The sequence below is a fragment of the Trachypithecus francoisi genome, unplaced genomic scaffold (genome assembly GCF_009764315.1).
Source record: "Trachypithecus francoisi isolate TF-2019V2 unplaced genomic scaffold, Tfra_2.0 Lachesis_group20, whole genome shotgun sequence".
Classification (NCBI taxonomy): domain Eukaryota; kingdom Metazoa; phylum Chordata; class Mammalia; order Primates; family Cercopithecidae; genus Trachypithecus; species Trachypithecus francoisi.
In genome coordinates, this window is record NW_022681466.1 from 67,446,238 (window position 1) to 67,463,637 (window position 17,400).

At 48.0% G+C, this 17,400-nt stretch overlaps 1 protein-coding gene across 17 annotated transcripts in view; it reads right to left on the minus strand.

The window, feature by feature from the left end:
* MINK1 (misshapen like kinase 1) overlaps positions 1-17,400 on the minus strand; it is a 69,381-nt gene that overhangs the window by 20,289 nt on the left and 31,692 nt on the right. The gene's annotated exons all lie outside the window — the stretch shown is intronic.

Sequence of the window (17,400 nt, forward strand, 5' to 3'; positions counted from 1 at the left end):
AGATGGTTCCTGGCACCAGAGCGTGTGCCCAATAAAAGTTAATGACCATTATTATCATCTTACTTCTTAAAAGCAGGGATGAGGAAAGCTAGCAGGGAGCAGGAATTTGAGGGCCAGCATCCTTTGTCCTTCCCTCTTCCCAGTCCCCCTGACACTGAGGGCTTCCAGGCCAGGGTTTGAGGCAATTGGGAGCAGAGGGACCTGGAGGAAGGGAGTGAGCAGGTGATGGTGAGAAAGGGCCTCTGAGAGGGGAGAACTTTCCGTTCCTACTTTTCTGAGCCAAGCAGTACCAGGAGGAGAGGGCCCGAAGGGCTCGAACAAAGCCTCTTAAGAGGCTCATTCTGCCCCTGGGCCAAGAGCAGGCAGGCCTGGCCTACTGTAACACAGCTGCTGTCGGAGGCCACCCACAGCCTCCTGGCAGAACTTTTTTTTTTTTTTTTGAGAGAAAGAAGTTGGAAGGTGGAGCTGCAAGCTGAAGAGATATATAGCCCAGTACTGTCCATACTCCTGCACCTCCTGCAGAATGATGGCTCTTTTTTTTTTTTCTTTTGAGACTGGGTCTAACTCTGTCACCCAGGCTGGATGCAGTGGTACAATCATAGCTCACTGCAGCCTCAGTCTCCTGGGCTCAAGCAGTCCTCCCACCTCAGCCTCCCAAAACATTAATATTATAGGCATAACCCAGCATGCACAGCTAAAAAAATACTTAATAGGTGTAAAACACAGTAGGATCCACAGGAAAGAGAGGTGCTGTCACTGCAGTGCGGAAGGCTAACGAGAGGTCTTTCTGACCCTGAGAGCTGGAAATAACCTGAAAAAAGTCATCTCATCCATCTTCAGTTCTAGATTAGAAGCTCAGGCCGGGCGCGGTGGCTCAAGCCTGTAATCCCAGCACTTTGGGAGGCAGAGACGGGCGGATCACGAGGTCAGGAGATCGAGACCATCCTGGCTAACACGGTGAAACCCCGTCTCTACTAAAAAAATACAAAAAATTAGCCGGGCGAGATGGCGGGCGCCTGTAGTCCCAGCTACTCGGGAGGCTGAGGCGAGAGAATGGCGTAAACCCGGGAGGCGGAGCTTGCAGTGAGCTGAGATCCGGCCACTGCACTCCAGCCTGGGCGACACAGCGAGACTCCGTCTCAACAAAAAAAAAAAAAAAAAAAAAAAAAAGAAGCTCAAAGACCACAGAGTTCCCCACAGAGCTGCCCAACAGAAGAACTCATCCATTCTGAGGCCTCTAAACTGACTGCTGCAAAGTCCTTGAACCAAACTGTAGTGCTTTCTGAGATGGAGGGAGACAGGAAAAAGGACCTATGGTCACAATTTTCTGAACACTCCTAATCTAAGAGGGAAAATACCGTGGGCCTGTTAGAGCTGTAATGATCTGTCACCATCAACTCAAATTACTATAAGTACATTTTAATTTTGTAACCTTGACTCCCAATCTGTCTCCTTCCCCTATGTTTGGGCGGCACTGAGGGATGAAGGAATATTTGAGGTCAGACACCCTGGGTTCAGATATCGACATTTAATGGGTTTCAAGTTGGTTTCCTGAAAACTCTTACTGGAAAGGGTGATTCAGAGAAGCAAGATGGGGTCCCGCACGTGGCACTCTCGTTGTGATCTCTTACCCTCTCCCCACCCAGATGCTCCATGTTTCCATAGCAGCACCCCTTTCCCACCACGGTCTAGTCTCTGCCTAATCCTCCTCCTCCTCCCTTTCCTGTATCGCAGCCACCCTGTGCTTTCTCCCTTCAAAATGTGCCTGGCTTGTCTGCCACCTCAGACCAATCCCTCATGTCCTCTCTCCTGGAGCTCTTGCCTCCCCATGTCTTCCTTCTGCTGCCACTCATTTAACTCTTCCAAAATGGCGCTTTCCTGATTTTACTCTTCTGCCCAGAACTGGTAGTGGGGCTCCCCAATGCTTAGAGAGTCCCAACACCTCAGCCTGATATTTAACGATGCCCCGTTATTATTCAACCACTAAGTATCTTCTGAGTGAGCGCCTCCATTTGCCCTGCACTGGGCGAAGCTCTAAGCAGAGAAAACCTGTAACGTAATCGTATCTCATTTCATTCATCCATTTCATATTTCTTGAGCACAAACTATGTAATAACTCCCAAATTAGACACAAAAGGGAGCTCACCGATATATGAGAAATATAAAACCTTATAATTGTATAGATTAGCCAAGTACTCAAATATGAAAATGTGGCAGTCTACAATTATGTATCACAACAGCAGCTGAAAGCACGAAAGTTGCTGAGATGCTGCTTGGTGTGGCAGAAAGAGCATGGGAGAAGGGTTTTCAACTCTGGCATTAGTCGTGTGTCTCTGTGCAAGTATTTAACTGTTTGACGCCTTGTTCCCCTCCCACAAGCTAAGAGGGGGTTGGATTGTGTAAAAAGTCCACTCTAAGGTTGGGCGTGGTGGCTCATGCCTGCAATCCCTGCACTTTGGGAAGCTGAGGAGGGTGGATTACCTGAGGTCAGGAGTTCGAGACCAGCCTGGCCAACATTGTGAAACCTCATCTCTACTAAAAAATACAAAAATCAGCTGGGTATGGTGGTGGGCACCTGTAAACCCAGCTACTCGGGAGGCTGAGGCAGGAGAATTACTTGAATTCAGGAGGCGGAGGTTGCAGTGAGCTGAGATCGCGCTGTTGCACTCCAGCCTGGGTGAAAAGAGTGAGACTCCTTATCAAAACAAAGAAAAGAAAACGAAAAAGAGCAGCAAAGACCATGCTGTGCTGTGGGAGAGCAGTCTGGGTTTGAATGTTGAATTGGGGATGTTGCTATGGGAGAGTGGTGACAACGCGCTAGCGGCCCTACCTCGCTCTCAGCATCTCCTCGGCTTCGGCGTCCACTCTGGCAGCGCTTGAGGAGCCCTTCAGCTCGCCACTACACTGTGGGAGCCCTTCTCTGGGCTGACCGATGCCCGAGCAGGCTCCCTCTGCTTGCAGGGAGGTGTGGAGGGAGAGTCGTGGGTGGGAACTGAGGCTGCACACAGTGCTCCTGAGCCAGCGCGAGTTCCGGGTGGGCGTGGGCTGGGTGGGCCCTGCACTTGGAGCAGCCGGCCGGCAACGCCGGCCCTGGGCAGTGAGGGGCTTAGCACCTGGACGAGCAGCTGAGGAGGGTGTGCCAGGTCCCCCAGCACTGCAGCCCGCCATGCCCGAGTCCCACCCCCACAACACCGCGGGCTCCCACACAGCCTGCGCCTCCACCGACCCGGTGCCCAGTACCATCCACTGCCCAAGGGCTAAGGAGTGTGGGTGGCAGCGCGGGACTGACGGGCAGCTCTGCCTGCGGCTGGGCTACCACTAGGCAAAGCCAGCTGGGCTCCTGACTTGGGTGGGGACTTGGAGAACTTTTATGTCTAGCTGGAGGATTGTGTATGCACCAATCAGCATGCTGTGTCTAGCTCGGGGTTTGTGTATGCACCAATCAGCACTCTGTGTCTAGCTCAGGGATTATAAACGCACCAATCAGCACCCTGTGTCTAGCTCAAGGTTTGTAAACACACCAATCAGTGCTCTGTGTCTAGCTAATCTAGTGGGGACTTGGAGAACTTTTGTGTTTAGCTAAAGGATTGTAAATGTGCCAATCAGCACTCTGTCTAGCTCAGTGATTGTAAACGCACCAATCAGCACTCTGTCAAAATGGACCAATCAGCTCTCTGTAAAACGGATCAATCAGCTCACTGTAAAATGGACCAATCAGCAGGATGTGGATGGGGTCAGATAAGAGAATAAAAGCAGGCTGCTGGAGCCAGCAGTGGCAACCTGCTCAGGTCCCCTTCCATACGGTGGAAGCTTTGTTTTTTTGCTCCTCGCAATAAGTCTTGCTGCGGCTCACTCTTTGGGTCCGCATTGCCTTTATGAGCTGTAACACTCACTGCAAAGGTCTGCAGCTTCACTCCTGAAGCCAGCAAGACCACGAACCCACCAGAAGGAAGAAACTCCGGACACATCGGAACATCTAAAGGAACAAACTCCAAACACACTATCTTTTAAAACTGTAACACTCAACCGCGAGGGTCCACGGCTTCATTCTTGAAGTCAGTGAGACCAAGAACCCACCATTCTGGACATAGTGGGAGAGCAGTCTGGGTTTGAATGTTGAATTGGGGATGTTAAAGGATACACAGGTACATTCTATTGGGCAGTTAGAAACAAGGATCTGTAAATACAATTTACAGACATTTGTGAGTGTGAGACTTGGAGATACAAACAAGATGTCCAGGGAGAGTGTGGATGGCCACAGGCAACACATGAGAGCAGCAGAAGGGACGCCAGAAGAGGAGATGGTCATGGAGGCTGCAGGGGGGATAAGGGGAGAGTGATGGCCTCGAATGCGGCAGAGCAGCCAGAGGGCACTGAAAAAAATCCCACTGACCTCAGCAGCTAGGAAACCACTGGGAACTGCCGTTGTGTGAGCAGAGGGCAGACAGCGGGGGCTGGAGGAGACGGGTGTGCTGGGCAGCACCCTTTCTGGAGAAGTCTAACCTTGAGAGGAAGGGCGAAAATCAGATGACAGCTGGCAGCAAAGTCAGACAAAAGAGTTTTCAAAATAGGGAAGATCGTTCATGATTATGGAGGAAAGAAGCCAAAAAGGGTGGATGTTTGAGGAGTTGATTTTTCTTTTGATTTTGAGACAGATTCTCTCTGTCACCCAGGCTGGAGTGCAGTGGCATGATCTTGGCTCACTGCAACCTCCACCTCCCCAGGTGCAAACGATTCTCCTGCTTCAGCCTTCCGAGTAGCTGTGATTACAGACACGCACCACCACTCCTGGCTAATTTTTGTATTTTTAGTAGAGACGGGGTTTCACCACGTTGGTCAAACTGGTCTCAAAGTCCTGACCTCGTGATCCACCCGCCTCGGCCTCGTGAAGTGCTGGGATTACAGGCGTGAGCCACTGCGCCCAATTTTTGTATTTTTTATGGAGACAGGGTTTCACCATGTCGCCCAGGCTGGTCTCGAATCCTCAGCTAAACAGATCCACCTGCCTTGGACTCCCAAACTGCTGGGATTACAGGGGTGAGGCACCATGCCTGACTCTGTCCATCCTTTTTTTTTTTTTTTTTTTAGACTTAGTCTCATTCTGTTGCCCAGGCTAGAGTGCAGTGGTGCGATCTCAGCTCACTGCAATCTCCACCTCCTGGGTTCAAGTGATTCTCTTGCCTCAGTCTCCTGAATAGCTGGAATTACAGGTGCCCGCCACCACGCTTGGCTAATTTTTTTGTATTTTAGTAGAGACAGGATTTCACCATGTTGTCCAGGCCGGTCTTGAACTCCTGACCTCAAGTGATCCGCCCACCTCGGCCTTCCAAAGTGCTGGGATTACAGGAGTGAGCCACCACACCCAGCCTGTCCTTTCTTTTGATTGGAGCCATCCTAGTAGGTATGAAGTGGTATCTCATTGTGGTTTTGAATTGTATTTCCCCGGGAGGCTGAGGCAGGAGGATCCTGGAAGTCCAGAATTCGAGGCTGCAGTGAGCTATGACCATGCCAACAGTGAGATTGCCTCCCTACCCCATCTAGAAAAGGATGGACAGTCAAAGGCATTGAGGAGGGCGTTTGGGGAAGCTGAAACTGTCATACGCTGCTGCTGGGAATGTAGAATGGTACAGCCACTTTGGAAAACAGTTTGACAGTTCCTCAAATGTTAAACAATGAGTTATCGTATCACCCAGCCATTTCACTTCTAGGTAGATACTCAAGAAAAGTGAAAACATATATCCACACAAAAATATGTAGATGGATGCCCACAGCAGGATTATTAATAACCAAAAAGTAGAAACAACCCAAATATCCATCAACTGATGAATAGATACATGTGATATATCTATATAATAGAATGATATTGGCAATAAAAAGAAATGAAGACCAGGTGTGGTGGCTCACGCCTATAATCCCAGTGCTTTGGGAGGCTGAGGTGGGAGGATCACTTGAGGTCAAGTGGTTTGAGACTGCTTGGCAGGTTTGAGACCAACCTTGGCAAGATAATAAGACCCCATCTCTATAAAAAAAATTTTAAAAATTAGTGAGGCATGGTGGAAGGATCCCCCGGGCCCAGGAGCTGAAGGCAGTAGTGACCTATGATAGCACCACTGCACCCCAGCCTGGGTGACAGAGTGAGACCTTGCCTCTTAAAAAAAAAAAAAAAAAAAGGGAATAAACTACTGCTAGATGTTGCAACATGGATGAACCTTGAAAACATTATGCTTAATGAAAGAAGCTAGTCACAAAAGGCCACATATTAGGTGGCTACATTTATGTGTAATGTTCAGAATAGGCAAATCCAAAGAGATGAAAAGTAGATTAGTGGTTGCCAGGGGCTGGGAGGAAGGGGAAAATGGGTAATGACTGCTAATGCATACTGGGTTTCATTTGGGGATAATGAAAAGGTTCTGAAATTAGATAGTGAAGATGGTTGCATAAGTCTGTGAGTATACCAAAAACCACTTTAAAATATTTTAATTTTTGTTAGTTTGTTTTTTGAGACAGGGTCTCACTTTGTTGCTGAGGTTGGAGTGTAGTAGTGTGATCTCAGCTCACTGCAACCTCTGCCTCCTGAGCTCAAGCAATCCTCCTGCCTCAAACTCCCAAGTAGCTGGGACTACAGGTGCACACCACCACACCTGGCTAATTTTTATATTTTTTGTAGAGATGGGGTTTCACTATATTGCCCAAACTGGTCTTGAACTCCTGAGTTCAAGTGATCCGCCTGCCTTGGCCTCCCAAAGTGCTGGCATTACAAGCATGAGCCACCACCCCTGGCCTAAAATATTTTTAAAGGGTAAACTTTATGGTATGTAAATTATATTTCAATAAACCTGTTATTAAAAATAATAATCCTTCAGTATCACTAATAATAGGAGAAATGCAAATCAAAACCCAAAGAGATAGCATCTCACCCCAGTTAAAGGGTTATTATCAAAAGACAAAAAGGCTGGGCATAGTGGCTCACACCTGTAACTGTAATCTCAACACTTTGGGAGGCTGGGGTGGGAGGATCACTTGAGCCCAGGAGTTCAAGACATGCCTGGGCAACATAGTGAAACCACTCCTCTACAAAAAATAAAATAGTCTCAAAAAAAAAAAAAAAATTGGCGGGGTCCGGTGGCTCACGCCTGCAATCCCAACACTTTGGGAGGCCGAGGCAGGCGGATCATGAGGTCAGGAGATTGAGACCACCCTGGCTAACACGGTGAAACCCCATCTCTACTAAAAATACAAAAAATTAGCCAGGCGTGGTGGCGGGCGCCTGTAGTCCCAGCTACTCAGGAGGCTGAGGCAGGAGAATGGCGTGAACCCTGGAGGGGGAGCTTGCAGCGAGCCACTGCACTCCAGCCTGGGAGATAGAGCGAGACTCCGTCTCAAAAAAAATAAATAAATAAAAAATAAAATAAATACATACATACATACACAAATATAAAATAAAAATGAATAAATACAAATAAAATAATGTTTAAAAGACAAAAAAAAAAAAAGAGATGCTGCCAAGGATACAGAGAAAGGGGAACTCTTACACTGTTGGTGGGAATCTAAATTAGTAGAGCCTCTATGGACAACAGCATGCAGGTTCCTCAAAAAACTGAAAATAGAACTATCACAAGATCAGACAATGTCACTGCTGGGTATACATCCAAAAGAGAAAAAATTGTCAGGTACAGTGGCCCACACCCGTAATGTGAGCACTGTGGGAGAAAGAGGCAGGAGGATCAATGAGTCTAGGAGTTAGAGGCCACCCTGAGCAACATGGCGAGACCCTGTCTCTACAAAAAGTACAAAAAATTAGCTGGACGTGGTGGTATGCACCTGTAGTCCCAGTTACTTGGGAGGCTGAGGCAGAATTGCTTGACCCTGGAGGTGGAAGTTACAGTGAGCCGAGATCGTGCCATTGCACTCCAGCCTGGGCGATAGGAGTGAGACTCTGTCTCAAAAATAATTAAATAATAATTTAAAAATTAAAACAGGCCGGGCGCGGTGGCTCAAGCCTGTAATCCCAGCACTTTGGGAGGCCGAGGCGGGAGGATCACAAGGTCAGGAGATAGAGACCATCCTGGCTAACACGGTGAAACCCCGTCTCTACTAAAAAACACAAAAAACTAGCCGGGCGAGGTGGCGGGCGCCTGTAGTCCCAGCTACTCAGGAGACTGAGGCAGGAGAATGGCGTGAACCCGGGAGGCGGAGCTTGCAGTGAGCTGAGATCTGGCCAGTGCACTCCAGCTTGGGTGACAGAGCGAGACTCCGTCTCAAAAAAAAAAAAAAAAAAAAACATTAGGCTGGGCGCAGTGGCTCACACCTGTAATCCCAGCACTTTGGGAGGCCAAGGCAGGCGGATCACGTGGTCAGGAGATTGGGACCATCCTGGTTAACATGGTGAAACCCCGTCTCTACTAAAAATACAAAAAAATTAGCCAGGTGTGGTGGCGGGCTCCTGTAGTCCCAGCTACTCGGAAGGCTGAGGCAGGAGAATGGCGTGAACCCCAGGAGGAGCTTGCAGGGAGCAGAGATCGCGCCACTGCACTCCAGCCTGGGCGACAGAGCGCGACTCAGTCTCAAAAATAAATAAATAAATAAATAAATAGCCAGGTGTGGCAGTGTGCACCTGTGCTACCAGCTACTTAGGAGGCTGAGGTGGGAGGACTGCTTGAGCCCAGGTGTTTGAGGCTGCATGCAGTCAGTCATGATCATGCCACTGCACTCCAACCTGGGCAACAGAGTGAGACCCTGTCTCAAAAAAAAGAAAAAAAAAACAAGAAATCAGTACATGGGGAGACATCTATACTCCTATATTTATTGTAGCACTAGTCATAACAGCCAAGATATAGAGTTAAATTAAATAAATGCATACATAAAATATTGCATACCTATATGGAATGTTATATGGAATACAGATGGAATGTTATTCCATCTATATGGAATGGAATGTTATTCAGCCATAAAAAGTAATGAAATCGGTTCACCTGCAGCAACATGGATGAGCCTAGAGGATATTCTGTTAAGTGAAATACACTAGGCATAGAAAGACAAACATTACATGCACTCTCTCATGTGTGGGGACTAGAAAGAGCTGGTCTCAAGGAGGTGGAGAGTCAAACAGGGGTTGCCAGAAGCTGAGAAGGGCAGGGGGATGAAGACAGGCTGGTTAATGGATTCAGAAATACAGGTGGATAGAAGAAACACTAGAAGGTTCTAGTGTCTGACAGCACAGTAGGGTAACCACAGTTATGAATACTTTATTGTAAATTTAAAAAGAGCTAGAAGAGGGTCGGGCGCGGTGGCTCACGCCTGTAATCCCAGCACTTTGGGAGGTCGAGGGTGGATCACCTGAGGTCAGGAGTTTGAGACCAGCCTGGCCAGTTGGGTGAAACCCTATCTCTACTAAAAATACAAAAATTAGCTGGGCGTGGTGGCGCATGCCTGTAGTTCCAGCTACTCGGGAGGCTGAGGCAGAAGAATCACCTGAACCTGGAAGATGGAGGTTGCAGTGAGCCGAGATCATGCCATTGCACTCCAGCCTGAGCAACAGAGCGAGACTCTGTCTAAAGATAAAATAAAAATAAAAAATTAAAACACAGCTAGAAGATATGGAATGTTCTCAACAAAATCAAATAAGTGTTTGAGGTAATGGATATCCAAATTATGTTGACTTAATCATTATACATAGTATGCATGTATCAAAAGATCACATATTCCATCAATATGTATAATTATGTATCAATTACTTTTTTTTTCTTTTTTGGAGACAGAGTCTCACTCTGTCACCCAGGCTGGAGTGCAATGGTGCCATCTCGGCTCACCGCCACCTCTGCCTTCCAGATTTAAGCGATTCTCCTGCCTCAGCCTCAAGAGTAGCTGTGATTACCAGCCTCGCAACTAGCTGTGACCACCATATCTGGCTAATTTTTGTAATTTTAGTAGAGATGGGGTTTTGCCATGTTAGCCAGGCTGGCCTCAAACTCCTAACCTCAGGTGATCCACCCACCTTAGCCCCCCAAAGTGCTGGGATTATAGGCGTGAGCCACTGCACCTGGCCCAATTTTTAAAAATACAAAAAAAAAACTAGCCGGGCGAGGTGGCGGGCGCCTGTAGTCCCAGCTACTCGGGAGACTGAGGCAGGAGAATGGCGTAAACCCGGGAGGCGGAGCTTGCAGTAAGCCGAGATCCGGCCACTGCACTCCAGCCTGGGCGGCAGAGCGAGACTCCGTCTCAAAAAAAAAAAAATTTTAATTATTATTCTTTTTTAGAGCTGGGTCTCACTGTGTTGCCCAGGCTGGTCTCAAACTCCTGGGCTGAAGTGATCCTCCTGCCTCAGCCTCTCAAAGTGTTGGGATTACAAGCGTGAGCCATTGTACCTGACTGTGTATCTATTTTTTTAACGCATTTTAAAAAATCCTAAGATGCAGGACATGGTGGCTCATACCTGTAACCCTGAGATTACAGGTATGAGCCACTCAGGAGACTGAGATAGGAGGATCACTTGAGGCTAGGAGGAGGTTGAACCTCCGGTGAGTTGTGGTCATGCCACTGCACTCCAGCCTGGATGACAGAGCAAGACCCTGGCAAAAAAAAAAAAAAAAGACCAAACCAAAACAAAAAAAAACAAATCCTAAGAGCACCTACTGTAGTGTTTAGTTTATTATCTATCTATCTATCTATCTATCTATCTATCTATCTATCTATTTATTTTGAGACAGAGTTCGCTCTGTTGCCCAGGCTGGAGTGCAGTGGCACGATCTGGGTTCACTGCAAGCTCCGCCTCTCAGGTTCATGCCATTCTTCCGCCTCAGCCTCCCAAGCAGCTGGGACTACAGGCGCCCGCCACCACGCCCGGCTAATTTTCTGTATTTTTAGTAGAGACGGGGTTTCACTACGTTGGCCAGGATGGTCTCGATCTCCTGATCTCGTGATCCGCCCGCCTCAGCCGCCCAAAGTGCTGGGATTACAGGTGTGAGCCACCGCGCCGAGTTTATTATTATTATTATCATCATCTTGAAACAGAGTATCGCTCTGCTGCCTAGGCTAGAGTGCAGTGGCATGATCACAATTCACTGCAGCCTTGACCTCCTGGGCTCAAATGATCCTCCCACCGCAGCCTCCTGAGCAGTTGTGATCACAGGTACAGACCACAATACTCAGCTAATTTTTAAATTTTTTTGTAGATATGCAGTCTCATTATGTGGACCAGGTTGGTCTCAAACTCCAGGGCTCAAATGATCCACCTGCCTCGGCTTCCCAAAGGGCTGGGATTACACACGTGCACCACCGTGCCTGGACAATAAGTTATTATTAATGACAGATTCTATTCTAAGAAAGCTACCCTACTAGTATCAGCTTGGTGTAGTGGCTCACACCTGTAATCCCAGCACTTTGGGAGGTGGGCAGATCACCTGAGGTCAAGAGTTCAAAACCAGCCTCACCAACATGGTGAAACCCCATCTCTACTAAAAATACAAAAATTAGGTGTGGTGGTGCATGCCTGTAACTCCAGCTACTTGGGAGGCTGAGGCAGGAGAACTGCTTAAACTGGGGAGGTGGAGGTTGCAGTGAACCAAGATTGTATCACTGCACTTAAGCCTGGGCGACACAGTGAGACTCTGTCTAAACCAAAAAAAAAAAAAAAAAAAAAACAGCAAGCTACCTTACTAATATGGAAAGGAATCTATAAAGTGCTTCTCATCTAATAACATATTTAAAAATTCCAAGACAGGCTGGGCGCGATGGCTCACGGCTGTAATCCCAGCACTTTGGGAGGCCGAGGCAGGTGGATCATGAGGTCAGAAGATTGAGACCACCCTGGCTAACACGGCGAAACCCCGTCTCTACTAAAAAAGAAATACAAAAAATTAGGCGTGGTGACAGGCACCTGTAGTCCCAGCTACTTGGGAGGCTGAGGCAGGAGAAGGGCGTGAACCCGGGAGGTGGAGATTGCAGTGAGCCAAGATCCTGCCACTGCACTCCAGCAAGACTTCATCTCAAAAAAAAAAAAAAAAAAAATTCCAAGACAAACACAGTAGACAATAAAATATAATTCATATGATTAAAAGTTAGGCAATTTTTTTTTTGAGACAGAGTCTTGCTCTTGTCGCCCAGGCTGGAGTGCAATGGTGCGATCTCAGCTCACTGCAACCTCTGTCTCCCAGTTCAAACTATTCTCTTGCCTCAGCCTCCCGAGTAGCTGGGATTACAGGTGCGTGCCACCATACCCAGCTAATTTTTGTATTTTTAGTAGAGACGGGGTTTCACCATGTTGACCAGGCTGGTCTTGAACTCCTGACCTCAGGTGATCTGCCCACCTCGGCCTCCCAAAATGCTGGGATTATAGGCATGAGCCACCGCACCCGATCTAGTTTTTTGTATTTTAATTGAGATGCAGTGTTGTTCTGTCACCCAGGCTGCAGTGCAGTGCCAGAATCATGGCTCACTGCAGTCTCAGACTGCCGTGCTGAAGCAATCCTACTTCAGCCTCCCAAGCAGCTGGGACTACAGGCATGTGCCATCATGCCTGGCTACTTTTTTGTGTGTGTATAATCAGGGTCTCACTATGTTGCTCACAATTTGGTTTCTTATTCTTGGCTCTGCTGCTAATAGGCTGTGTGTTTAAGGACCAGTCACTTAACTTCTCTAAGTTCCCTTTCAGTAAGATAGCTTTTCGTTTTGTTTTGTTTTGTTTTGTTTTGAGACGGAGTCTCACTGTGTCACCAGGCTGGAGTTCAGTGGCGTGATCTCAGCTCACTGCAACCTCCGACTTCCTGGTTCAAGCGATTCTCCTGCCTCAGCCTCCCAAGTAACTGGGACTACAGGCACACCCCACCACGCCCAGCTAATTTTTTGTATTTTTAGTAGAGACAGTGTTACACCATGTTGGCCAGGATGGTCTTGATCTCCTGACCTTGTGATCTGCCCGTCTCAGCCTCCCAAAGTGCTGGGATTACAGGTGTGAGCCACCGCGCCTGGCCTGAAAACTTTCTAACTCTATGATTCCAAATGCTCAGGTCCACACTCCATGAGGCTGTCAACCCAATGACTATTTATTCCTTCCTATTGTGTGCCAGAAACTGTGCTAAGCTGGGGAATAGAACAGTGAGTAACTGAAGCAGTCCCTACCTTACTGGTGTTTACGTTCTGAGGAGAGAGGCACACGTTAACAACCTCTACAATTAATTGTGTAATTACAGCTGTGGCATGTCTTTGTTTTCTTTCTTTCTTTCGTTGCATCTCAGATGCCACAAACCAATGTATTGTTTCTGAGACAGGGTCTCACTCTGTCCCATAGGCTGGAGTGCGGTGACACAACCATAGCTCACTGTAGCCTTGAACTCCTGGACTCAAGCGATCCTCCTGCCCCAGCCTACCAGGTAACTGGGACTATAAGCGCAGACACCACTCTGCCTGGTTACTGGCTATTTTTTTTGGTAGAGACGGGTCTCCCTGTGTTGATCAGGCTGGTCTTGAACTTCTGGGCTCAAGCGATCCTCCTGCCTCCGTCTTCCAAAGTGCAGAGATTACAGGTGTCAGCCACCATGCCTAGCCTATTTTAATGTTTTTTCCATAGATCACAATTTCATCATGTTTTTCTACGTAGCTGTTCCACATAGTGAAATTTGTCCTTCTGAGAAAAAGGGGAGAAAAAAAAATCCTTGAAACTTTCCCCCTCTAGTCCAGCGTCTGGTTATTTAAATACACATCTCATGTAAAACAGAAAAGATAAAAAAGTAAAGATAAAAATAAAAAAGTATGGAGTGACACTCCTCCTGCTGCTGCCAAGTGTGTCTCTTGGACCGAAAAGGAGGAAGGAAGGTTTCGGTCTCGGAAAGAGCTCTGGTCTGTCTTATGTGCTGTGAAGAGCAGCGTGCCAAGAGAGCACACCTGACCGAGCCTGGGGAGCCAGGAAAAGGTTCTTTTGAAGAAGACGTATTCAAGCTGTGGTGGTCTACCCGCCTTTCCAGTACCCTCCTCTGAACAATGAGTGCTGCAATCTGCCCCATCCTTCCGGCCTTGATCTTTACTACTTCAGGAGCTTGCCCATATCGGCCATCTCAGAGATCACCCTCATTGTCCACTCTCCCCATAGGCCTTCTTTTTTTTTTGAGACGGAGTCTCACTCTTGTCGCCCAGGCTGGAGTCCAATGGCACGATCTCAGCTCACTGCAACCTCCACCTCCCGGGTTCAAGCAATTCTCCTGCCTCAGCCTCCCAAGTAGCCAGGATTACAGGCACCTACCACCATGCCCGACTAACTTTTGTATTTTTAGTAGAGATGGGGTTTCACCATGTTGGCCAGGCTGGCCTTGAACTCCTGACCTCAGGTGATCCACCCGCCTTGGCTTCCCAAAGTACTGGGATTATAGGCATGAGCCACCAGACCTGGCCCCCATAGTCCTTTATTTAATTAATTAATTAAATTATTATTATTATTATTTTGAGACGGAGTCTCACTCTGTTGCCCGGGCTGGAGTGCAGTGGCCGGATCTCAGCTAACTGCAAGCTCCGCCTCCCGGATTTACGCCATTCTCCTGCCTCAGCCTCCCGAGTAGCTGGGACCATAGGCGCCCGCCACCTCACCCCGCTAGTTTTTTGCATTTTTTAGTAGAGACGGGGTTTCACCGTATTAGCCAGGATGGTTGGTCTCGATCTCCTGACCTCGTGATCCGCCCGTCTCGGCCTCCCAAAGTGCTGGGATTACAGGCTTGAGCCACCGCGCCCGGCCTAATTATTTTTTTAAGACGGAGTTTCGTTCTTAGTCGCCCAGGCTGGAGTGCAAGTGTGCGATCTCCGCTCACCGCAACTTCCGCCTCCCAGGTTCAAGCGATTCTCCGGCCACAGCCTCCCGAGTAGCTAGGATTACAGGCATGTGCCACCACGCCCGGCTAATTTTGTATTTTTAGTAGAGATGGGGTTTCTCCATTTTGGTCAGGCTGATCTCGAACACCCGACCTCAGGTGATCTGCCCACCTCAGCCTCCCAAAGTTCCGGGATTATAGGAGTGAGCCACCGCACCCGGCCCCCATGGCCCTTTAATAATGACACAGATAGGCCGAGGATCTTTTGAGGTCAGGAGTTCGAGAGCAGCCTGACCAATACGGTGAAACCCTATCTCTACTAAAAATACAAAAATTAGCTGGTGTGGTGGCGCACACGTGTAATCCCCACTACTTGGGAGGCTGAGGTAGGAGAATCTCTTGAACCCGAGAGGTGGAGGTTGCAGTGAGCCGAGATTACACCACTGCACTCCACCCTGGGTGACACAGTGAGACTCCGCCTCAAAAATAATAAAATAATAATAATGAGACAGCAATTTTTGAGCATTTTATTTGTTCCTGGTACTGCGGGGCGCTTTAGAATTATAATCTCACATGACAAACTTTGAAGTGGGTACTATTGTTAGACTCATTTCACAGGTGAAAAAGTTTACAACAATTTAATGACTTGCCCAGGATTACACACAGCTAGGAAGTAGTGGAGCCGAGATTTGACCTGAAAATTTGACCTCAAGGCCTGCAGTGTGCTTTGCCTGGTTCATACCTCCTGTTGCCGAAAGGACCGTGTTTTCAACCATTTCTTCCCCTTTCTAGCCCCAGCAAAAGTTTAAGAAATGAGTTCCTGACCCCAGGGAGCCAGTCCAAGACTGAAGGAAAAAAGGTAACCTAAGGCAAACTTCCTCTTCAGCCACTTCAAATAAAAGGGGAGATGCCAGACAGTGCATGGAGAGTCAAGGCTGGAGAGCCCATTATTATCTCAGGTAAAGGAAAGCAGAGGCCACGAGTGGGCAGAGCGGCCAGACTGTACACAGAGAGTAGACTTGGAAGGAGAGGGCATGGGAGCTGCAGGGGGAGACAGAAGTGGGACAGTGACCAACTGACTCTAGCTATCCCCTGGTGTTACCATTAACCCAGAACCACCCTATGGTTCCAATTCCAAGGAACTGTCTATGCTGCCATTCAGGTGCCTAGGTTCCAACAAGATTCTTTTTCTTTTCTCTTTTTTTTCCCTTGGCATGTGAAGTGAGAAGGATTTTTTTTTGTTTTTGTTTTGTGAGGCAGGGTCTTGCAATGTTGCCCAGGCTGGAGTGCAGTGGTGCAATCATAGCTCACTGCAGCCTCAACCTCTTGGGTTCAGGCAGTTCTCCCACCTCAGCTTCCTGAGTAGCTGGAACCACAAGCACTCACCATCATGCCCAGCTACTTTTTAAAAACTTTTTTGTAGAGATAGGGGTCTCAATATGTTGCCCAGGCTGGTATTGAATTCCTGGGCTCAAGCAATCCGGCTGCCTTGGACACCAAAAGTGCTAGAATTACAGGTGTGAGTCACCACACCCTTTCAAGAAGGGTCTTGACTTTAAATAAAAAATATTGACAGTCTGGCACTGTGCTAAGTGTTTTACACGTACCAACCAATTTTTTTTTTTGAAACGGAGTCTCATGGTCGCCCAGGCTGGAGTGCAATGGTGTGATCTTGGCTCACTGCAACCTCCACCTCCTGGATTCAAGCAATTCTCCTGCCTCAGCCTCCCAGTAGCTAGGATTACAGGTGCCAGCCACCATGCCAGGCTAATTTTTGTATTTTTAGTAGAGACGGAGTTCTGCCATGTTGGCCTGGCTGTTCTTGAACTCCTGACCTCAGGTGATCCGCCTGCCTTGGATTCCCAAAGTGCTGGGATTACAGGTTGGAGCCACCATGCCCGGCCCACACACCAACTAATTTAATCCTCACCTAACTCCATGAGGTAGATATTATTATTACTGTCACTTTACAGAGGAGGAAACAGGCTCAGGGAAGGTAAATAACTTGCTAAGGTCAAACAGTTATTTCAGTGGCAGAGCCAGGGTTTGAATGCATGTAGCCGGTTCTTGAGTCTCTGCTGCATCTACCCCTTTATTTGACTTAGCTGGAGGAGATTCCTTCCAACCCAACAAGCCAGACCACAGCATCTCTATTAAACCTTTCACAGGGCTGAGCCTCATCTCCACAAGTAGAACAGAAGCTCACTAAGGGCAGGAGCCATTTCTACGTGGTACTTGGGTATACATAGAATGAGAGTGAGGCAGCCTCGCACTGAGACGGGTGCCTGAATGAAAGCAGCAGTATTTTATCTGTGCAGCTCTGAATCTATTACACACACAAAACGACTGTTGTTGCATCGTGAGCATGTGGGGTAACAGTCTGCGGCTGCTTTGTCTCATTCACTAGAGCTTCTATTACTAAGCGTTGTCTTATCTCCTCACGTTTTACGTATACTAAAATTGTGTGAAATCTTTGGTTGGGCCAGGCACGGTGGCTCATGCCTGTAATCCCAGGACTTTGGGAGGCTGAGGCGAGTGGATATCCTGAGGTCAGGAGTTCGAGACCAGCCTGGCCCACGTGGTGAAACTGTCTCTACTAAAAATACAG